We start from the raw sequence: 24919 nt of genomic DNA, 5'->3' as shown, positions 1-24919 counted from the left end.
CCAGCTGAGGACTGGATGCGTTTACTGACTCGCTTCTGTGTTCAAAATATCCAACAAGATTTTTGTTGCAAAGTGTTTTTTATTGCACTTCTAGCTGCTGTCTGGCTACAGTCATTTATACAGTAAAAAAACAGCTGCTGCCTCAACAACTTGTTCTAATTTCCTCCAAAAATGCATCATTTACTTGAAGTTTTAGTTAAATAAATTAGTTAAAAAATATGTTTAGGAAATTGCTGCAATGCATTCTTAGATCGCCTCAACATTTTTTGCAAAGCTGTAGAAACCTGCACATCCTGATGAGTCGGATAATAACACATACATATGACATCAAACATCAAATGCTGGAAACTGAACATAATATGGACAAGTACAAATATTCTGCCAAAGTTAAAGGACTGGATAAACTTTCAGGTATGAATTCTCTATGAAAGTGTTCTTCATAACTAAACTCTCAACTGAGTGCTGGCCTGGTTTTTTGTTAGATCTCGTAACATAAAAACGTATTTCTAGTCGGATGTCTGAAACTTCTCCGTTTTAAAATGCCTAAATAAATGAATTCCCTCTCCTGGAGGAAGCGCCAGCTCTTGAATCGTTGCAGCCTCACAGACGTCGTCACAGCAGGTTCAGAGTAACTCAGAAACTCACTAAATGAGAGATCACTTCCCCCTGATACTTCCTGCGTTTTGATGGATATAATTAAGGGGATTTGTTAATGTTCCAGACCACCAACGTACATTTGATCTGTCGTCAATGAATCCAACAGCAGAGCGAAGCGGGAAGAACAATTGTTGTTTTGTTGTTCTTGAAAATGCTGCCAGAAACCTCCATTTTTCCCCCAGGACAGCATGCCTGTGCCGTCTGCCAGAGCTGTGCTTCGCTTTAATTCACTTAATCAAAACTCTCCCTCAGCACGCTCCTGACTGTGGGAAGAACAGGGATTATGAAGTCAAATCTGAGCTTTGTGGATGCAGACATTTTTTTCCAATTTCCGATAAAGGGAATTACTGTAAATGTTTCTATTTTTTCCTCTTTGCTTCGTTCCTTTTGTTTGCAAGATAATGCAAAGTAATATCCTGCGAACATAGTTCCTGAGGCTAAATCTTTTCACACAGTTGTGTAATCCTCATACCTTTGCAAAAAAGTATCTAATATTTCCCTATCCTATGCTATGTGCTAATCTGTGTAGTGCAGTTGGAGGGCTTCATCCTGACCTTGAAGCCCAAGAAGTCAGCATCTCTCCACACACACACGCCTTTTCACGTCTTCATGCAGCCTGCGCTCACTTGCCATCAGTCCACATAAACAGCCTCATAAATGCCCCCATATTCAATAAAGAGCTGCTGATGAGAGCAGACATTCCTGCTGGACCCCATGCGGCGCCGCGCTGAATAGAACCTGGGTCTCCTGTCACTGCTGCAGGGGAACCTGGCAGCTCTTCTGTCCCTGCTGTCAGAGAGGCTGAAGCTTTGGGTCCGAGCCAGAACAGAGCCGCCCTCATCTGGGCTCAGCCGCCGCTGTCCCGGCATCTCACTGGACTCTACTGTCTCACTGGACTCTACTGTCTCTGTGGACCCTACTGTCTCTGTGGACTCTACTGTCTCTGTGGACTCTACCGTCTATCTGGACTCTACCGTCTCTCTGGACTCTACCGTCTCTCTGGACTCTACCGTCTCTGTGGACTCTACTGTCTCTCTGGACTTACTGTCTCACTGTCGTCCGTCTCAGTTCATCCAAGAAGCAGACACATACATCTTTAGAGCAAATCTATAAAATATAAAACTGTCTCTTCCTGTGTCTTCCTGAGCATGTTGGCGTTTTGGATCATTTCGCTCGGTTTGTTTCAGTGAAGGACTTTCCATTTCCCAAATCATTGTTTGTGTTTTTTCAGAAACTTTACAGAGCAGATTAACAAAGATAAATAGAAACATAAACACACCATGTGGTGAGCATATGGTACGTTAGCTTTACTTAAGCTAGCATGCAGAGAATGGGAAGATGCAAAATGGCCCAGATTAAGGCTATTATACATAACTAACAAAAATACTTTTTTCAGTGTTCGTTCCATGACCCAGTCATTGTGACCTTACACCCTCTGATAAATACAGAAAAGCTGTGAAGTGCAAACAACCTAATAAAACTGCAGTTCTTATGATCTTCTCACAGAGTTGTTTGTAAATCACTCCAGTCCTTATTTCTGCCAAGTCTTCCTACTTTTAACACGATCAGGACAAAATGTTCATTTACCACCCAACGTTTCCCACCCACTAACAGGAACCATTAAAGACTGACGAAATTACAGGAAAACAGGGTTTTTCACTCGACATACCTGTGATCATCATGACGTAGAGCTGGGTCTGCTCTGCCAGTTCCACCGGAGATATCTCACAAACACAGAAGAAAATTTGGTTGCACTTTGGTGATCAAAGTAAACAGGATACATTGGCGGAGCTCCACTCAGCTACAACTTGGATCTGGAAGGGACATCAAACCCCAATGAGCCCCGTTTCAGCTCCAAGTTTAGGAATCAGTTATGTTTTGCTGATTGTTGTGTTCTGTTACCTTTCTAACCAGTACTGGTAACACAAACTAAAACCCAAGTGCTCGAGCAGTTTGTGAAGTACTCTGTGTACAAATGATTTAATGGGATTTAAATTGCCAAAGAGGTTATATACCTTCACTAAACTTTTACCACATGGAAGCGGTTCTGCATTTTTAAGTCCAGCTTCATTGGAAACTCTGAGTTTCCAGCTTGAAATTGTGACTCCAAGGGATCCTGCTGCTTTTCTGTTACTTGCAAACATTAAAACTCCAACCGTGTGAAAGTGAAACACATCATTAAAGCATGTCATTCAACCAATCAATTAGTGCTTGGAAGGCTGAATTCACAGAAATGGAGCTGAAACTCCTCCAAAGCAAACATGTTTCTGCTGAGAGGCTTTTAGAAACCATGAAGGTCATCAGATTCATTCCTCATTCATTCCAACTCCATTAACTTAAAAACAGTCGTAATTAGCAGCATTAGCTCCTGATTAATACAGTACAACTCAATGATGAAAAATGTAAAGGATTCTCATGTTTTAATGAGTTACACTAAGAGCTGAGGAATCCTCATCACTGATTCAATCCAGTGTGTCTGAATGGAGTAATATGATTTTTAATCTCATTCATCTTTAATCGTGAAGGTTTTTCAATTCAATTATCTTTGTCAAAAGCATATTTATAGTGTGTCAATATTTGGCACAGAGTTTTCTTCGACCCTTCCCAGAATGAAGCACTGAGTTTAATCTAAACGTACGTGTGAAGCGATGATAGCCGCCCTGCTGGTGGTGGATCTGCAGTCAGTCTGCAGCAGCAGACTCAAGTGGACTAAATGGTCTGGTTCCATTTTATCTGATGAATGTGGCTGGGCACACATGGCTGAAATTCTCCTTAATGATAGCAGTTTGTGATGAGAATAACTTACAGCATGTGCACTGCACCACCAGCAGGACAAAATCTCAGCAAACACCATTAACAGAAAACTAGAGATCATTACGTTGTTTGGACTCAAAGGTAAATGACTTGCACAGTCTCATCGCAGCATAATCTATGTTTTTAATTACCTGCACAAAGAACTGTAGTTTCGCTAAACTTCAAAACCTAATTGGTTCTGTGATGCAGAATCTGCTGCATACCGTGACAAATGGCCAAATGGCCAGCGTATGAATGCATTTTAGGGGAAAAAAGAGGAAGAAAGGAACAGAAATGAATCGCAGGTGTTGATCTTGTTGTGGATAATTCAGATGACAACCTCAGGAGAATAATAATACAAAAAACTAAGACATGTCTCTTAAGTTTTCATTCCATGCAGATGACAATGTCAAAAGACCCGCTGCAAAAGTCACAGATAAGAGCTTGGCATGCTGGGAAGGCCTCTGGCCAGCAGGTCAGCCAAGCGAGCGGCCGGCTCAGAGCGCCCCTGGTGCCACTTAAGAATCATGGGAAAAGAATGTTCTCAGCTCTTTTTGTCCTGATTATATCAGATGTGGAGGAAATGGAGGGACTCTGGGTGGACGCCAGCACCACAGGGCCCTGGGGACCGGGGCAGGAGGAGGACGGGGCAGGAGGAGGACGGGGCAGGAGGGGGGAAAGGCTGGATGGCAGGGAGGGAAGACGGGCGATATGAGCATGGGAATGAGAAGACAGTGGTGCCCCGGACCTCCAGGGACCGGAGCAGCACGATTCATCAAAACTACTCAGAGGGTTGATCCCTGAACGCAGCCGAGGGCTGGAGATGGATGCAGAGGAGGTCTTCAGGAGTGAGGCGCAGAGGAACACATGATAAATAACCTGGTAAATATCTTATTTATCTTTTCTTAACTCCTAAGGTCATTTTGTCCCCATCAAGTCCACAACATCCTGCTCACTAAGACAAGAGCTGAGGAAAGTTGTGCTTCCAATAAGTTGATAGATGCTGCACTGCAAAAACAAACAGTTGTGCCAAGTGGTTTTGGTTTAGTTTTCAGTGCCGTTTTCTAACAAGACAAAACCAACAAGCAACTTTTCAACAAGACACAGAAGTTTGTTTTAAATCAATAATTCATTCATATGGAGGGAAAAGTAGTAGATAACATATTTTATGCTAATGGAACCAGTATTTTTGTTAATATTTGGGAATTATTGATTTAAAACAAGCTGTTTATCACTGAAAAGTTACTTGTACGTTAGTTTTATTTTATTTTGAATGTGCTAAGATATTTGTGCTTGAAATGAGACAGATGTACTTGGTAAGATTTCATGTTTTTGCAGGGATAATTTGAAGGTTATTGCAGGCTAACTGATGCTAATGAAAAACTAAACTTTAGTTGAAAATCACAACATTCACTAAAATCATAAAGCTAGCAGAAAAGATGTGCTAGGAATATTTCCTGACATTTTCAGAAAATATTCAGAATAATGTGATATTTAATGTGTGGCACATGCCAAAGTTGATCTAAAAAGCTTCATCTGTCTCAATAACATCGATAAAGTGAGTTCTGTTGTTCCTGAGCTCTGCTTGCAGCAGAACATGGACCGAGCATAAAACTCTCACTGACATGGCAGCTTTACTTTAACTCCATGACACAGAAGCTTTGTATGTCAGGCTGAATCAAACCATACACACGCCAGCGGCTCCTGCATGCCTGTCAGGCTTTTCTGATACGCATCTATATGCAAATGGAGAATGTTCTCCTCAATCTGATACGCTCTGCAGTAATGGCTCCTTGCTGTACTTTATCCTGTTGCATAACCGTCGTAATAGGACTCTGACGTTGCCCCTTGACCGCACATGTACTGCCCCTAATTTTTAGTGGAAGTTGTATTAGTGCAGAGATTTGTACTGACATACATTATATATGTTTAACTGACTTTAATCCAGTTATAAGACCAAGAGTTAAAATATCCTGTTGCTGTTTTATTCATTTTCTGCCCAGGATCTGTGAAGATGATGGTGGTAGAAACAAAATAAAAAAAAATAAAAATAAATGTTATAAGTGTCAGGCTACATTGTTCTAGCAATATCCTGTTTGCATAAGGTAATATGATTTTATTGTAAAATATTTTCACAGTTAAACAATATAATCTCATGTTACTAACATATTCATGTTTGCATGTTATATAAAAATGCTAACCGTTAGCATTCTAAGGTGCAGCTCTAACAAAATACTTCTGATGTTTGGACCGTAAATTAGATTGTTCTTATTTTATATTGCAAAAACAAGAAAAGGTTTTGTTCTGATGTGATTAATATGTATATTGGAACAAAGTGTTTTTAGGTTTGATAAAAGTAAAATAAAGTTTTCATGTCATTTTGTGATGTAGCTCTACTTTTCTTTTCGCTTGAAAAACAGAGTAAGAAGGAATCTGTTGAAACAAATACGGTTTTCTTGATATCATTCTTATGTTATGGTTATAGCAAGATGTCATGTTGATGCAGTAACTCCAGAAACAGCTTTTCCCAAAGTGCAATATTGCAACATAAAATTGCAGAAGTCAGAGGGAGTTGATAAGTAACCAGGGAAAACTAAAAAACAAAAGTGTGTGAGAATCAACGTCTCTCTTCAGTTTTTTACCTCATGGTTTTTTAATTACCCTCATAAAAAATCCGAGTGAAATCAACATGTTTTAGATTATAAACACATCGCAGCTTTTTGTTATATGGCTTTCACAACATGGTGAGGATGTTTAAAGTAATGCTCACATTTATCCCACAATCCATAGTTCCAGCGAACTCTGCTGAGCATCACAGAGACGTGAAAACTGAAAGTTTGAACGATTAAAGTGTTGGGGTAATCTCTGCTTTACCTGATTTTAATAAATGAGCTGAAAATATCATTTTTGTTTGTCTTATTAAAGATGACTTTTAAATATGAGAGCAAGGCAAGGCTGTTCTCTAAATTACTGTTTGGACACGTGTGGCATATAAAATGTACCGACTGAATACTTGGAGGTAATTCTGTTATTTTATTCTGTAAAATAACAGAATAAAGTCTTGTACTGAATGAAGTTCTGCTCTGTCATCTGAGTTTTGGTTCTAAAAGGTTTACCTTTCTGTGACACATTGTCTTTTTGAAACAAAGTCTCAGAGAGGAAGTTTTCAGGAACACCCCCTGCAGAGGAGTGAGGTACTGTGTGTGAAAGCAACAACAGGCAGAACGCTTCAGGGTTTGATCTACGAGCACACAGGCAGAGAGCAGCTAAAATAACATACTGTGTGTGCTGATTAATCTTGTAATTTTTACATGAGCGCTTGGTTCATTTAATGCAGACACTGACTCGTGAGGTGAAGAAGAACTGTTAAAACCATGGCGCCCCCTGGAGCCCTGGCATGAAAGTTGCAGCAGATTCAGGGTTGCTATGGCGATCTCGTCTAAACAGTGATGGAGAGCCTCTAAACATGGAACTTTTTCCCACCTGTAACTTCCATAGCAAATATCTTTGAGACAGATAATCTGTGTACATGAGCATGATTGACAGCGTTAAGACCCTCCGCTTGGCTCTGATTGGTTGTTTTTGGTCAAGAATGATGCATTTTTGCAGATCGCTAAGCAGCACAAGGAGAAGGTGGAGGAGTTTGACTTTTTCACAGATTATCTGCCTCATGACACAAAAACAGATTTTTTTTTTATAGAAGTAGAAAACTGGAGCTTTAAAATCTGATAATGTTGTCAGTTTCCAGACAGCAGTCTGGTGTATACAAAGACCAAGTCTCGTCTAAGAACGCTTCAAAACTTAGCTTTAGCTCACAGATTTCTCTGCTTCATTTTGGTTCCTGAATTGCTTTCACTGTGACTCCTCCACTAACCCCAACCTGAACAGGACCAAGCCCTGGACAACGCTTCCCCCAGGTTCAGAAGTAATCCAACCCCTCCAACACATTTCACAGGCAGTTCTGTGGTTGTCAGGTCTTGCACACTATTAACGAGTAAGTCGTAAACTTTTACAATGATGGGAATTTCCCCAGAAAGGAGGAAGAGAGCGCACAGTTACCAAAACATTTACATGTCCAGGAGGCATTTCTGATTTCACATCAAAACAGCAACATTCGATTAAAACAAACTCTGCTGTCTCAACACTTACTGAGATTCATCAATCAGTGCAAACAAGTGCAGCGTTTGAAAAGGAGACGACTACGTTTGTTTAGTATTATCAAACTAACATTGATTTTTCTGGGGCGCTACATCACTGAGAGCAGACACTCAAACTTTAAGAAATGAGTGGAGAAGTTATTTTCTGAATGAGATTACGTCTGTTTACAAGGAGCCTGAGGAGAGGCAGAGGGACGTTATCTCATAACACTGGATGTTACAGATCTAAATCTTATTTCATCCTCGTGGAGTTTTATTTCACCATAAAATGGCCTGGAGGGTAAGAAATAACATGTGACAGGATTAAAGCTGCAAAACAAAGAAAATAGGTGACCTTTTCAAAATGGATCAACTTTAAAGAAAAGCTAATTAAGACAAAGTAAACAACTCATGACTCTCAGTGTAAAACCGTCCAAAGCAACACCCAGAACAATGTGGCTTCATTGTGTTATTTTCAGCAGCAGCAGGGTGAACTCAGCCTCTCCCTTTTCTATGAGATGCATTAATTTGTTTACTGGAAACTCAAAGAGTGCCTTGTTTTTGGTGAGTCCTAATTAAAATGTTGTGAGCAGGTGCACCAGGAGAAGGAAGCAGCTGGTGGAGGAACCAGGAAAACATCGCAGTGACACATGTGGATATTAAAACAGGAGTTTACATAGGGAGGCCTAACCAAACGTAAAATGTCACAGAAATTAAAACCAAATGGCCTCAATGCTGAGCTTCATCAGGAGGAACGAAGTCAACAAAGTCAACACAAGTTTGCATCTCTTTGCCTAACAGCAAACAGCAGCAGGAAAATGACAGAATGTGAAAGTAACTTCCTCTGGACTTTATTTAAAAACGATTTTAGAAGCAGTTGCAAAAAATGTCCTAATAATTTCAGACCTGTAAATAAGTAGCTAAAGTAAATGATAATGCAATAAACAATGTTAATGATTTTACATATACTTACACACACACTACTTGAATAAATGTCAAGTTAAAGAGAAACTGCAGTTCTGGCCTTTTATTTGACTCTAAGCAGAAATAACAGAACTCCTTTAAACTGGTTCCTTTACTGACAACAACCTGACTGAGGCAGTAAATCCATTTTCAATAGGATTGAGGTGAGAGCCTAGAACGACCTTGGAAATACTGAGACATGCGAGTGACTGTCCACAGTGAACCCAATTATATCACAACAGATTGAGAGAGAGAGCAAACCATGAAGGAAGCCGCTGTTCAGCCTCTGCTCTCATGGAAAACCTGCCAAACAGAGACAAAACAGTAAGGCACGACCTCTGACCTGAACCCTCAGAGGCACATACAGACGGTTGCAAAGACAGCCTTCTATCACATTTACAGGACCTTGAGAAACACATCTCGCATGAACAGAACTGTACAAAATCTGCAAGAGTTTGATAAAAGTTAAAAATCAAGTTATAAACTTTAATTTAAATATATTTCGGGTCAGTTGAGTGAAGTTACTCTCCAAACAATGCATGTCATTGGACATGTTTTCATTAGCTACTATGTTTGACAATCTGCCCTTTTGTCCCAACTGTAGATGTTTTGTATTAATCCATGTACATGTTGATCCAGGAGGTAACAAACCTGAACCTGAAGGAATAACACACTGATCCCACTCAGTTGCACATTTCTTTGGAGTATAACACACTGTTTTTAACAACTGCAGTGTTTTCTTGCCTTTACTGTACAACATGTTATTTTTACTTCTATGTTCCATATTTGTGTCACTATGTGAGCCTGCATACTGTAAGTAAGCTGTGTAAATTGTGTACATGCTTCGACTTGCCTGTCACTTTGCTGCTGCTACATCTGAATTTCCCTCCTGAGGGGGAATAAAGGTTATTTCTATTCTATTCTGTTATTGTGTTTTATAATGCACTAAAGTAAACTTTAGTCAAATTCAAAAGCTGCAGATACGTCACCTCCACCCTGAGATCTGGCATCAGCTGCTTGTGATTTTTCTTGCCAAACTACAAACGGTGAATAAAAGTGTTTGTTCCCATCAGAGATCAGCCATCAGACAGAAAATGATCTCCGTTCCTTCAGGTGATTCTGATGCAGCTGGTCAGGTGAATTAAACCTGTTTACATGCAGGTGGACATTATGTGTGTTCACACAGCATGGGGTTGGGTCTGCTTCAAAACATTTTCCTCCAACAGGAAGCTCCAGCCTGAACACACATCTCAGACTGATCTGTAATTTAATAACAACCATATCTGTTTTTATCTGCTTTATTTCATTCTAATCTCTTTCCTGCATCTTAAGCTTTTCATTTTTTCCAGCCCCTTTGAAAATTTAATTTCTTCCTCTTTGTTGTGCTAATCTGTCCCCACATTTATCTGTATTCATCGCTCAACTTTTTTATTCGCAGTTTAAAAACTATTTTTTCCGCCCAGCGTCTTTGCAGTTCTTTACATTTAATGTCACAGAGGTGGTGGGGGGTGAAGAGCTGATTTGATTTTTGTGCGATACATCCTCTGCATTGAGATCCATCGATTTCCAGCTTAGTGAAATGTCAGAGATGTGTGATGGCAATAAAATCAAACATCACAGAAACGTCGCATTAGGTCTGCAGAACCGCTCCAACATGAGGACGTTTGGAAATGTTACCCCAGCAACTGTCCACTTCCCCGATTTAGGACAATTATTTTTAATTACAGACCTGGTGATTATATATTTGAACACATATCTATCTGCATGTGTGATTTAAAAAGAAATAGCTGAGGCTTTTGCAGCAGTGAATCTTTAGAGTATAATATTATCTGACACAGAGGTTTTGGGTTAGGTGGTGAACAGTCTATAATCAGTTATGACAAAAAAAACTCTGTCACACTCACATTTAAGTAGAAAAAAAAAACTCTCCATGAGTGAGAAGATCAGAAGCTGAGATGATTTAATGACGAACTTTTTTTTCCTCTTCCTCACACAGTTCATGTGGTGATTAGCTCAGCCTCGCGCCCTCGTTTAGGCCGAGACAAGGTGATAATTAAAGTCACACTCTTGGATCTAAAGTGTGTGTGTGTGTGTGTGTGTGTGTGTGTGTGTGTGTGTGTGTGTGTGTGTGGCCGGATGTGATGAGTTTGTGTGTGGAGGTTGAGATATGGAGATGTGCTGCATCAATTTTAAGAATTTAATCAGAGAAAGGAGAAAGTTTCCAGCGTTGCTCTTCTGAGGTTGATAAAACGAGGCTCTTGAACGCAGCAGTTCTTCTCGTGTGACGACAGATGAACTGAAGACGTGCTCAAACCAACTGTTCCGGTTTCTTAGTTTCAACACGCCGACAGTGTTAATTGGCAGCTGGGGAAATGTGAAGTTGCCCTCCATGTGTCAGCCATCGCCAGATAAGACGACCTGACCTCATTCAAACACACAATATGACTCCATGAGCGCCGCGTATCGCTGTCTGACGTCGTCTCTGCTGATCTGCTCTCGCTGTGCTGACCGCCTGCTGATGACATCATCAATGCCTCCATTTGTCCTTTCTGGAGACCTGCGAGCTCCTTACAAATCAAAACCTTTAGAAACTCATAGCTGGTCTGGATAAACATCACATTAATTTAAAATCAAACGTTTTTTTCTGCGCGTAGAAGAAATTTACCAGAAAATAGGCAGAACCATGAATATTATGTCTGTAAAATGTGTTTAACTTTGTTCAGAGGGACAACAAACATTTTTAGTATCTGCATCTCAGCTGCAGCAGCATGAGATTGGATTACTTATTTTAGAAATAGATGTCGCAGAGATTTAGGATGTGTATCAAGGTTTGATGTTTAAAATAAAGTCCCTCAGGTAAAGGGAGGATGGAACCATAAAAAATGAAAAGCTGCATTAAAAATAGAGTTTTAGAAATAAAAGTGGCATTTTCCAGCTCAGAGCGTTTCGTAGTGCAGGAATCATCCGGAAACATTTACGGGATAAATCAAACTTTATAATCATTAACTGGAAGTACAGCAGGCCTGTTGACCAGCCCAGATCTTTCACTGATTAATATTTACATTATCTGTGCATAAGTTCTGGACCGCCATCAGCTGTTCTGTTTTCTAGAAATGAGAAGGAACTCAAAGATAGCATAAAACTTAGAAATGAAATTGTTGTTATTGTATTAACTTTAAAAATCATATTTTATCATTCATCACTGGGACAATGTCTTTATAAGTTAATCCATGTTCCCATAGCAACAAACCGACTCTGAATTTTCTTGTTTGACATTTGCTGTCTGAAACAAGCCTTGGATGAATGTCTGCTATGGCCCTTTGTTCTGGTTTTTAACAAGATTAGAGATAAAAAAAAATAACCAACTAATATATATATAGAATAACAAATGTGTTTTTAACTTTTGTCTGAAATATTTTCACAGAATTTTCATCAGGAATTATACCATATTAATTAAGTGCTTTTAAAATTTTAAGTAATTTTCTCTCACACAGAAGAAAACTATTAAAATGTAGATAAAATTCTGGTTCTTTTTTATTATTATTTGACAGCAAAATGGTTCTTTAGGTAATAAAAAACATAACATTTTATTTGGTACTTTTTTACTTCCCCACTGACTTTTCATTTGTTGGTCAGTCACTTGTTAATTTGGTTAGTGTCTCCATGGCGATACTTTTGGAAATCTGTCATGATGCATAATCATGGGAACAGTTTTTATTTCTTACTTTACAACAACAACAATAACACCTGAACTACAGGGAGTCGAAAAGGAAGTTCAAACTATCGTAACGGACGAGAGTCAAATCCCCGACTCCAACGTCCTTCCAACCATACGGACATTTAAAGAGGAACAGCAAAACAAATGAGATGGATTAACACGGCTCTTCAACAGCCGATGATGTCATCAGGACTGTTGCTATGATACGTCGTCTCTTCTGCTCGAACGCTGAGCTGTTAGCATGTCATGACCAAACACAGCATCATGCACAAGCAGCGGCCGACTGATGCACAACGTCTCTTTAAAGATGTGGGATTATACAACTTCTGGTACAATTTGATATGCCTGTGGGATGAATAAAGTATTTTAGATTTGAACTGAATTACATTTTTATCACTTAAGATTCCAAAAACAAATGATTATTCGCCTGACTGGGAGAGAAAAGGACCTTTGTTTAGGATGTAATCCAGAAAGCCGGTTTTAAAGTGGATTGTCTTGCAGCAGCAACTTTGATGCCAAGATAATATAAGACATTCATGGATCATCTAGAAAAGCCAGAACTGTATCATAAGACCAAAAGTGCTTAGGCTGCAAAACAATTAATTCCAGTAAATCTTTCTATTACATCCAGAGTCATAAACATAAACATCCCCTCATGTACAGCCGAGGCTCCTCAGACATGCGCTGAAAGACAAACACACACGGCCGAGAGTAAAAATATAAGTAGAGAGAAAGAAACAAGCAGACTTCTCATCTTCCCCAAAGAAAAACATATGGATCCACCCACAAGCGCTGGATCTCTCCCATGCACTGTATATTATTGCCATCCATTAAAACAATCATGGCAGAAGAAGAATGTGCCAAAGCGTTTAAGGCGATCCAGTGGATGGGTAATGACCCATGTGTCCGACACATGGGACACCTCACTAACCGCTTCATGAGCTGAGACCGAGCTGATGAGTGTGTGTGTGTGTGTGTGTGTGTGTCTGCGGCGGCGCTCGTCTCTTTGTTAGTCTAATGTATTGGAATGCATGTTATGTGTGAGCGTGCGTAGAAGATGCCAACGCAAGCAAAAGAGGAGCAAAGACCAACACGGCGGGAGGACAGGCAAACCAGTCAGCAGGAGTCCTGCAACAGATAAACTCCGTCTTCAAACTCTCTTACGTATTTTCTTCCCTTTTGGGTTTGTTTTTCTCAGAAGCATAACTACCTCAGGTGCAAATTGTGACTATTTTAACATATATTCAGTTGGTCTTTTTGCCTAAAATGATCTTTATCTGTCAACCACCGACTCATCTGGACCCATGAAGGTGTGTTGTAGATCCTGGTTCTGTTAACTCTGTAGATTTTACCTATTTTGTCCTTAAACTACAGATCCTTAATTAGATTGATGGAGAAAAAATGGAGAAAAGGTCAACGTGATCAAACTGGATGTTCTGATCCTGCAGCTGGTCTGGTGGATTTCTGGTGGATTGTCCTAGTAGATGGAGGCTTACAGTAAACTGTATTATTTACCAATGCACATTTAAGCTACATAAAACCTTTTTCTTAAATGCATTTGTCTTATTAATTCTCAGTGCAGAGGTAGTCAGAAAATGTTTAGCTGCTGTCACAACTTCTGATTTTCACTTCATAAAACTGATTCAATACTTGATGCATTTTATGCTTTACCAGATAAAGAGACAGAAAATCTGCAGCGTCTTACTGACCTTGTTTCTCCTTGTATATTAATTACTCCAGTTTATGGCAATTACACAATCACAGAATTTCACATAAAGTCAAAAGGTCCCCACATCTTTCAATCCTAATGTATCATTAACATTTTACGTAAATATTGTCAAAAACATTAGGATTAAGTAAATGATAACTCTCATCTTTATTTGGCGAGTAACAAAAAAAAAATCGAGATTTTGAATTTCTGTAATGAATCAAAATGTTTGTATGTTTGTTTCTTTTCTGTATGTAGAGTTTGGATCAGGTTTTATGAGGAAAATGTCACAAAATTCCTTGCAAATATTTATAAAGTATCACCAAAAAATTTGAGATTTTGAAAAAAAAAAATCAAAATCATAAAATCAACATTTACTTATGGCTCCACTGACAAAGAGCAGATCCAAATTTATATGATAAAAAACTAATAAGCTTCATTTCTGAGAGCTCAAGTTTCACTGCATACAACAAAGTCAACTTAAAGTGAAAGAAGCAGATCCACCTCCATTCCTCAAAGAGACAAAGAGGGAAAAAAGAAAACATTTCAGGATTAGTTTCCAATTTACTTCTGTTATCAAGCCATCACAGGAAAACAGCTTACGGTGGAACAGTGAGAGATTGTTTGCAGAGGAGGATTACAGCACTAAAAGGATCAGAAGCTCAGGTTCAGATGCAGTCGCAGGATGATGGAGGCTGCTGGACTGGAGCTGAAAACACACGGCTCCATCAAGTTTATTTATTCATCTGTCTACCTGCTGCTTTTTATTTATGGGTCATTCTGATGACAGAAATGCTGAGGAACACACTAATGGCATCAGGACTGAGCACAATAACAGGATCATTTATCTCTGAACATATTTAGAATCAGACGGTTGTTTGATTTTATTGTGATAAACTATTAATGGATGAGATTCTTCCTGTATTCCGTGTCCAGCAGCTGGACAAAAGCATGTATTCTTACAAATATTGCAGCCATTGAACACAGCTGGCATCTTAACCTGACATGAACAGTCAGTGGGCTTGTTGCTCGGTCCCAGCAGCCCAGATGACTAACAGATGATGGCATGGTGGCAGCTTTGACTGACAGAGTCCGGCTAAAAGCTGCACGGGGCTCAGAGTCCGGGCTGACACTGCAAACCGCCTGGCTGCAGAGATACAGCTTCGACATGAAGCTGCAGCCACAGGCAAAATACCAGCCGGCCCTGAACAGAGGCAGAGTGAGCTACACTAAACATGGAGAGGTTTCCCTCCAGGGAAGCCAGACTGCAATCTCAAATCACTTTGAAACACATCCATCTTTTTAGAGATTTGTTTTTTTGGCCAGTTAAAAAAAAGTCTGAGTATCACATGAACACAGTTTAAGACAGGTGTATGTCTGATCACTGAAAATTAAGCTGTACTCAGTGATGGAAGGAAAAAAGAAAAACCAAAATCCCAACTGAATATAAACTGTTCTTTTTATTTCCTTTTTGCTGCAGTAAAAGCTGAATAACCTTGAGCGCGCTGGAGGAAGCACGCTCCAGCTGGATTTACTGGTTAGCTAGCACTCAAGTCCATTAAGATCACAAGGATTAGGTCAGCAGATCAGATTTCATGTGATCAACAATAAAAAAGCTCGTCACCCGCCAATGCTTTATTTCCCCTTATTTTCTAAATATTGTGGCTGCAGCTCAGCTGCGTCCAACCAAGCAAAAAATGACCTAAATGGCTGTAAGTGTTTGTTTCCACGTTGGAAAGGCAGCATGGGCCGTGTGTGTGTGTGAGGGTTGCTGAAGCGTTTTCCAATGCGAGTAAGGCCTGAGAGTTGTGGTGTGAGGTTAGGTTACATGTGATGGTGCCGGGCTGTTAGTGGGCAGCCAGAAGTGAGAATAAAAATGGCGTCCGAGGGGTTGCAGTGCACGCTTCACAGTATCAGGAACATTACTCATTCCTTACTCATTCCTTCCTTTGACGCAGAATTCAAATGCTGCGTTCACTTCACATGTCAAAGTGCGTGGAAGAGAGGATGACGCCTCGTTGGATGTTGACTTTGTTCCTGCGTCCTGATCGGGCTGCTTCTCTTTCTCCTGCATAGCTAATTAAATGCAACAAGATTCTGCGTTTTGACTTTTATAACCTTGAGCTATTGACAGTGGAATAAAAACGATTCTTCTACCAAACTGAAATAATAAATGGCTCTTCAAATGATCAAAGGAGGAATTTCTCTTGATGAAAACCCTGTTTCTGATTAGTCTAGTGGTTTGTTTACCAGATGTCTGATGATGGAAACAGTGAAACCCTCAGTCCGTTTTCCTGTTTCTAAATGCCTGAAAAGGACAACATATCATTTGATTAATAACTAAGTCGAATTCAGTCTTTTTTTTACTTGTATGTATAAAAGTTCCTCCTTGGGGTTACTAAATTTTATTGATCTTCTAGTGGATCATCCTTCTCCATCTCATCTCTCACTAAATCCATCATCTTCCTCAATGTTTTTCCTCTTCTCTTCTTTCCCAGCGGCTCCATGTGTAACATCACATGTCCAGAACCTACTATTCTCGGACCACGCTTTGGGACTGGTTCCTGTGGGACCCAAAACAAACCTCCTGGGAGTGAGTGGCTTCATCAGGACTGGAGAAATATAAACTGTATATTCAAACATCATTAAAGAGGGGAAAGTATGTACTTCTTAAATACATAGTGCACACTCTAGTAACTATGTTATGAAAATGCCATATTCATCAATAATAACTCAGTTCGCATAATAAAAGTTTCTGAAATACGCCTCTGTCTCTTTAAGAAACTCTTTCTAACACTCTGCCGTCGGTATGTCATCACAACAATGCTCCTCCATTATCCCGTTTACGCCGTTTTCATGAAGTATTTCCTATGACGCCTCCAGAGTTTCAAGCGTTTCTCAGACATCCTTGAACAAATCAACTCGACACTCCAGATGTTTTTGATGAAGGAATGACGTTATAAAAGCTCAAAACGTTGATCTTGACAGCGCAATAGCGATGTATTTTATATTAAAGTGTAAAAAAAGACTCCTTTTTAAATTTAAAGTCCATTGATAAAGAAATAAATATTTCAGCGTCTGATCATCTGTCAAAGCTTGCGATGTTGATTTTCAGTTAGAGACCGTTTACCTTTCCATAAAGCATGTACAGTTTCATAAAACTGTCATATTTCTAGATTCTGTATTTTTGTATTAAGTTCCAATTTTAGCCTGTTTTTTATAAAATGTTTAAATGTTCTTTTTGGCCTCAGTTTACATTTGAGTTTGTGGTTCAAAGCAGAGAGAGCTTTGCTGGATATATTTGATTAATTTTGCTCCTGCTCAACATCAAGTGGATATACATTTATTGAATTGTGCAGCGTGAGTGGGATTGGTCATAAATACTGCAGATAATACTGAGAAACTCAGCAGCAGTTCACATCATCTCTCAAACTTTGTCTCTTTCCAGGTCCTGAGATTCTGACTAATCGTTCCTGCCCTCATGTTTTCTGCCTCTCTTGTGAACCAGTCCTGGTTTTGGAAGGTTGAGTTAAAGTGTTTAAACTCATTCACCTTCTGAATATATTTATTTTACAGCTCCTCCGTTCTGTCTGCTTCCCCATCATCTTTCTCATGTTTTCTCCATATTTGTTGTGCCAGTGCATCTTGCAAAAGTGCTTATTCTGAATTCTGGTGAAATTGACTGGCCACAGTATAAATGCACTGAATTTCCCTCCAAGTTTTAGTATTTCTTTGTGTTGCTCTCTTATGGTTGTGAAGACGAAGCTGAGATTAAATAGAAAACAACCAGAAATGAATTTGGTACTTTTGGATTCCAGGAGCTGGCTCCTTGCTTTAGTTTTAGGAAACCCTACATTTCCTAAAAATTGGCTCTTTTTCTTTTGATCATTTTTTCCCAAACATTTTAAATCTCCAGTACTCTATCAGTTATTTGATACTTTGTTTTAGTCATTTGTTCACCTTAAAACAAACGTTTGTTCTGCAACCTCAGATTTCTGCTCAGCTGACTTAAAGTGTTATTGGTTTCAATCAATCAATCAATCAATCAATCAATCAATCAATCAATCAATCAATCAAATCTTTATTCCAAACACAAAAAGGTCCATAGTGAAAAAAAGGTAAAAAACAAACAAAATAAGAGAAAAATAAAATAAACATGACATATTCACCGAGTCACAAATACATGATGATGCCAATGATTCCACAATCTTGAAGAAAATCTCACTGTACTAAAAACAGGATTTACTAAAATTGCAATGATATTATTGCATGACACAGATAATCTACACATGCATTGATACATAAGATTCCTGAGCACAGCTGCACATGTGGGAACGGCATTATGCACACACATCTGTCTAGCACTGCTCCATCTAGGCACTCTGAGTAGGAGCCTCATGCCATCATTTTATGCCACATCAAGTTTCTGCAGGCTACTTTTTTGCATCTTCGCCACAGATGGGCCGTGTAAAGTGAAGTACAAAAAGCTTTAAAAAGAGCTGAACACATACCAAACTTTCTGATCAGAGCATTGGCTTGTGCATACATCATATAATACTGCCTACGGATGTCACGATCATTAAGATTTTGAACCAACCTGAACAGCAACTAAAAGGCTAATAAACAGATTAATAAACACGGAAAGAAAGGATTTTATATCTATAATTTAAGTATGTTTTAGTTTTATAAAAGGTTGGTATAATTCCAGTTAGTCATAGTTTTTCCCCATTAATTAGGTTTTCATTTATTTCGGATAAATTTTTTTTCTCGATTTGAGTTTTTGTTATTTAGAACCTAAAATAAGGTTAATGTTTTCAACATTTACTTTATCTAATGTGGATGGAGACCCGGGAATTTGATAAGGCTACTGGACTTTATTTATTCAAACAGTTTATGATTAAAACCTGTGAAAATGGACGTGTTTAGTGCAGATAAGTACATTAATGAAAATGTATTTACACTCAGTCTTGTTTGCTTTAAAGCCATCATCAAACTTCTGATTTCCTGTCAGATAATCCACCAACTGTAGCCACACAGCAGGATCTCCCTTACTGAGCCCTCAGCCATTTTCCCTCCTTCGCTGCACAACTTCCCCAATGCAATTACAGAGAAACATGAGATCAATTCAGCTGAATAGTGGGGTTTGTGTTTCCAGTGTTTTGGGCCTCAGTGCAGAGATACACGTTCCAATATGTTCCTTTGTGCCTGAAGATAATTCAATCATCTTCACTTCCAGTTACTCTGAGGGCCAATGAGCAGCCGCCTCGGGCTCGCTCCGATTCTCGTAACTGGACAGAAATGTGATTAGGTTTCCATTCAACTAACATATAAACAAACACGTTATATCTATTCTTTGTATTTTGTTGTTTTAGATAAGCACAAATCTCCTTCAATAAAACATAAGCTGGCCGTTTGCCTCCGAGGAATAACCAATGAGTGATGACCTTGTCCAGGACTGTCCGGCTCGCCTATCATAAAATCTCCTTCTTTATGTCTTTGTTTGTGTCACCCTGCGCCGCCTCCAGGTGCAAATTAACCATCATCAATGTGTCAACCCGAAAATATAGAGTGCATGACCAGGAGCTTTGGTGCTAATGCATGGTGTTAAGTAGGAAGAGGAGGAGATGAGATGCAGCCAAAGAGGCAGGCGAAATTATACAGATCCAGAGAGGTTTGCCATTTGTTCTATGCTAACAGCTGCTTCCTGTGTGACAGGCTGCACTTACGGCCACAGAGCCGGCCAAACAACAAGACATTTATACCCGCCTCGCATGCGAACCAGGATGAGTGGCCGGGCAGCCGCAGAAGCCAGAGTGATGGATCCCCTTCCTCTTTGCAAGGAAGCCGTCGCCTATTATATACTTCTGAGACGAGCTCTGACAGCTTTTGGTGTTGGAGGCAAACCAAAGGTCTTTGTTTGCTGAGGGGTCATGGCTGCAGACATGCAGCACAAAAATGAAAAGCTGAGCAGGAGTGTTTTGTTGCAGAGCGTGGTTTTCCAGCGAGATCCCCAGACTATTGTTCAAACCGTCTAAAAGGTGAACTTCTCCACCGTTCCATCGTCATCTGCCCATCCTTCCTCACTTTGTTTGGAAGAAGAGACGGGTGGAGTCGTTTGTGGGTGTAGAGGAGGCTGTGCTCGGTGGGAGGGTGGTGATGGACTAAGAGCCAGATTCTCCAAGCTTCGAGGGGAAAATGTGGCCAGAATAAAGAGGAGTTAGATAAAACAGACCGAGCCAATTATTCACCGATGTTCACATTAAGTAATCAGTATTTAATTCATAAGATAGCACTTAGAAAACTAATTTCTATTATCACGTACATTATGCAGAAACACTCATTCCTTGTTAGAGTTTGATATCTTCTATTTCTGATATATTCAGCAATTGGATTTTTTTGTCTTTCGTCCAGTGTAGGCTTATTCATTAAAGGACTTTAACAATTTTAATACTTTTTTTTTCTCTCATCATGATATAAAGTACTTCAATAGACTTGTTAAAAGGGAGAAATGTTTAAATGTGCCATGACACGGAAACGATGTAATTCTTTATAAAGCGGTGAAATAAAGAGAAGTAATGAAAATCTGCAATCAAGACTGGAATTAATCAACGTTCCACTTATTATTAATCAAAGGAAACTCTAAACAAATGAGTTTGATTTAAGGGAATTCAGTGTTTCAGCAGTTTTGCAGTTTTCTGGAAGTTTGTTCCTCATTAGTGGAGCCTTTAAACTCAAAGCCTGGTTCTGGGGATGCAGAACAAACCAGAACCAGAAGACCTGAGTTGTCTGGTTTGATGCATTTTGGTGACGTTGATTTATAAACTAACACCCGTATTTTAAAGTCTGTTCTCTGAGCTACAGGAAGCCGGTGGAATAAGGCTGATGTTTTCTATCGTCCTGCTTTTAGTGAGAATGTGAGCAGCTTTGTGCTGTACTGTCGACACTAATATGGTTTGTTATTTTCTCCTTTTAATCCCAATATTAATATAAATCCACTGTAAACATAGACAAGGCATAACATTGCATAGCATAACCACTTATAGGTATGCAAATAACACTAGGTCCTCATCATGTGGTCAGTTTGTAGGTGGGATATTATTAGGCAACTTTTAATTTGTTAGCTGAAGATTACGCTGAAGCTGTCGCAGGTTTTTTCTAGCCTGCAGTGATGTTTGAGGGCAGTGGATTCCCCGAAGGATGCGGCCTCGTTTAGCAAGGCGATGCTGATGGTTTGGGAATGATATGAGGAACACAGCAAAGCTGGTGACATTAGGATTTCTGAGCATTAGAAGACAGACACATGAAGCTAATATGGCCAGGAGCAGTCAGATTTAGAGAAGGAAAACTGAACGAGAGAAAGAGTAGGAGGTTTGAGCTGGAGTGGTCCTCTAAGGAGAAAAAGATACAGTCTGTGAAAGAAAGTAAAGTAGAGGAAGAGAGGAAGACAGATTGTAGTACAACAAAGGGCTGCTGGGATGGTCCGGCGAGATTGGATGGGAAAATACAAGAACAGGAACAGCAGACAAATGAAGGAAGTTGAGAGAACTGAGTTCAGAGAGAAAAATGTGAAGTTTGGCACCTGAGAGTCCTGTAACAATACTGACCTGCCCCTGTGGATGACAGACACAAAGTGATGTCTTCATCAAATAAGGAAAACTGTCTTAATGTGTGTGTTTACATGTGTTTAACTGGTCAAAAATATACATTAAATACTTTGGAAAACCTTCATAGAAACTTTTAAAAGGCGTGAAAGGTTTATTTATGAAAACATGGCATTTTGAGAGGTATTTCACAACAAAGGATTTCTTTCTTCTTTTTTGTTCCAGTTTGTTTGTCTTGGACAAACTTCCAGAATGTATCCAGGATAAATCCAGATCCATCCGAAAACGACCCTCTCAGTGAGGAGGAGCAGCAGCTCCTTCTGCCGACAGAGGTTGCCATGACAACATCCTGCTTGTAGTAACAGTGTCATCTGACAGCCACTGAGCTAAAGGCTAAATCTGGAAACAAATCACCGATGTTCCTCCATAAAACTGTGTTGGGTGATGGATCATCCACATTTCATTTACTAAAAACAACAAGAACGAGCGGTTAACATAAGGATCCAAGTTTTAAAAGCATTCTTTATGCAGCATTTAACTTATTACACAATATTTTATGCATCTGACATCCTTTCCTAACATTCTGCTCTGCAGTTTTTCCCTGTGGTATTTAGGCTGTCACTCAGTCCATTAAGCGCTTTTCTCTCAAAGAAATAATTAGCAGCTCCACCCAGCCTGTGCTTTTCATCTCCTATTAAAATCTTTACCCTCTAATTTTGAAATAAATCTGATCCATTTGGTTGCACAGGAACCAAACGCACCAGAATTAAGTTTGAAAAATGTTAATGTGAAAACTGTGGAAGGGAGCGGGGTTAATTAAAAGAGCGTGATGGGATGGAACATTTACGAGGGAAGTTACATGAAGCAGGTGATGTCTGCAGGCGCATAATTCACCTGAAAATGCACAAAAGTGTTAGTCTGAAGCCTCAAACGGTGGTTATTTAACACTGTTTTTAACTACATATGTTATTAACAGCAATACAGCAGTCAAAGAGGAAGCACTCAGACAGGCTGGATATCTGCCTGCAGATGAAACCGCTCCCCAATATTTTACTTTCCAGGTAATTCTGGGTGTACAATTATGTTTAATGTGGATGCGGCAGTAAAAAGCAAGTCCATCCATTATTGTCTATGAGAGCCATTTAGTACATTAGGAGGTTACGTGCCACCAGATGAATGTAATTATCGATTCAACCCCAACACTGTAATTTGGTTTCTTCCTTTTAAATGTTTGCTGCTACTGAATTTTGCTCATAAAAGCTTTGAAACAATTCATTTAACCACAGAACGTTGGTCTCTTTGACTTTCCTGTTGAAACTTCAACATTGGACATTTCAATGTTTGACAGAGTACCCAAATATTTCACTAAAATATGTTGAAGTAGCAATACTTTAACATATTTTCACTGGAGTAAAAGTAAAAAGTATATGTCTAAGAAATGACTCAAGTAAAAGTAAAACTGTATTTGGTAAAAAGTCTACTTGAGTAACTGATCAAATTATCAATCATTTAATATTTGAAAATTACATCATCAGACGTACCAAAATATAAAGTTAAGTAGAAATTTCAAAATGACAATAATTCATAAAAGCAACAAAAATAAAACCAGGCAAAAGAAAATTTTTACAAATCAGTTTTTCAAGAAAAAAAACTTTTCCAAAAGCTGCAGGTGTATCTCTGTGAAGAATGTTTGGTTAAAACATGTTTGTTCTTCATTCAGTGGATAGAAAATCTAGAAATGTTGTAAATACTTCATAATAAAATTACTTGAGTTAAAGTAAATATACAGCACAGTAAAAAAGACTCCCAAAAGTTTTTTTTTTTTTTTTTTTTTAAAGGTAAATGCAATCGATTAACTATTTACTGCCCAACTCTGTATTTCCATAGTCTGGGTTGCCAGTAACTTGGTCAGACTAATGAGAAAAGAGCAAATTGGTTGTCAGCTCCAAAATGATTACTGTCCTTTGAAATGAGGTCAGCAACAAGAGTGACCTCAGATTCAATCCAACATGTCGGCCGTTAACTGCTGACAGCGGAAAGATCCTGGGGATTTATTTAAATTTCAGGGTTTCTAAATGTTGAGGGGAACGTAATGCACAGCACTGCAGCTGTGTTCCAGCGCGTCCAGAAGAATCCAGAGGGATGATGGAGACAAACAGGACATGCATTGTGGTTGATGCTGTGTGTGTGGGAGTGTGTGTGTTTCTAAGGGGTGTTAACTTCAATTTCCTTTGAAACATTTTGATCATTTGTCATCGATTGGTTTGTGCATGTATTCAGCTGTCCAGATCAGGCTTCACTGAGATTTACTGGACTCTGTCTGTCCTCTGACAGCGTAAACTAATATCATTTTGCAGTCGGGGCTTAAAAAAAATCCCACCCAAATTTTTACAGCGTCAGACTCGGCAGCCATGTCTAATGGGCTTGGCACATACAACACACATGCGCACACACACACGCACACGCACACACACACACACACACACACACACTCGTCAAAATGCACTCAGCAAGATGAGCTTACATGACTGATTTTTTTATTAGCATGCCAAAGGAGAGCATGTCTCCAGATGTGGGCTGGGAAATTAAAGAAGTCTTTTTCCACAGTCGAAGTGACAGTTTGGAATTAAAACTTCTCTACATGCATCAATAATATCAATGAAGATCAATCAATAAAAAGGTTTTCCATGTGACAAAATTTTGGCCATTATAACCACATTGCTAATCATCTCAGAATTTATATCATCACTTTTATTCGGTTTTTATTAAGTGTGTCATGTACATAATGAACCATCACAGGACTGATTTTCTGGTAGTTGCAATAATGAGAAACCAGAACTGGGTTCTGGTCCAGAACTGGGCACTGATGGGTCTTTTTGTTTGTTTTTCCATTTTTCTTTGCTCAACACTTAAAGAGACAGAGACCAATTTCAAGACCTCAGATATGGCCATGATGCAAAGTCAAATTTCTTTTGTTTTTGATATGTAGAAAATGTTTCTAACAAATAAAGGTAGAATTTCAAAACTTAGTTGATTGTGGTTTAAAATGGAACTATGTGCCTGAAAAATACTTTATATCCCACATTTAAATATGCAGGTCCAGAATTTGAACAAATTCATTGCTACCCAAATTAAGTAAAACAATGGCTACTACTGATGGCACCTGAGCTCTACCTTAAACTGAACACCTTTGTAGCTTTGTAGAAATAAAGAACGGTAAATATGGAAGCAAAAGCTTAACTGGCACCAGCTTCTGTTCAAACAGTCATGATAGAATATGGTGAGATTTTAGGATTTCTATGGATAAGCCAATATCAACAACCACAGCTCAGCAGAAAACTCT

At 39.2% G+C, this 24919-nt stretch overlaps 1 long non-coding RNA gene across 1 annotated transcript; it reads right to left on the bottom strand.

Moving 5' to 3' along the window:
• Positions 1 to 59: 59 nt before the first annotated feature.
• LOC106947426 (uncharacterized) lies at positions 60 to 2465 on the bottom strand. The gene is made up of 2 exons (XR_001424985.1): positions 2327 to 2465; positions 60 to 920 (listed from the first exon to the last, which is right to left on the bottom strand). It is a non-coding gene; the product is annotated as an uncharacterized LOC106947426 (long non-coding RNA).
• Positions 2466 to 24919: the final 22454 nt, after the last annotated feature.

This window comes from Poecilia latipinna, unplaced genomic scaffold (assembly GCF_001443285.1).
Source record: "Poecilia latipinna isolate Pla-1442-1.1 unplaced genomic scaffold, P_latipinna-1.0 Scaffold240, whole genome shotgun sequence".
NCBI lineage: Eukaryota > Metazoa > Chordata > Actinopteri > Cyprinodontiformes > Poeciliidae > Poecilia > Poecilia latipinna.
This window is presented reverse-complemented; position numbering and strand designations above follow the sequence as displayed.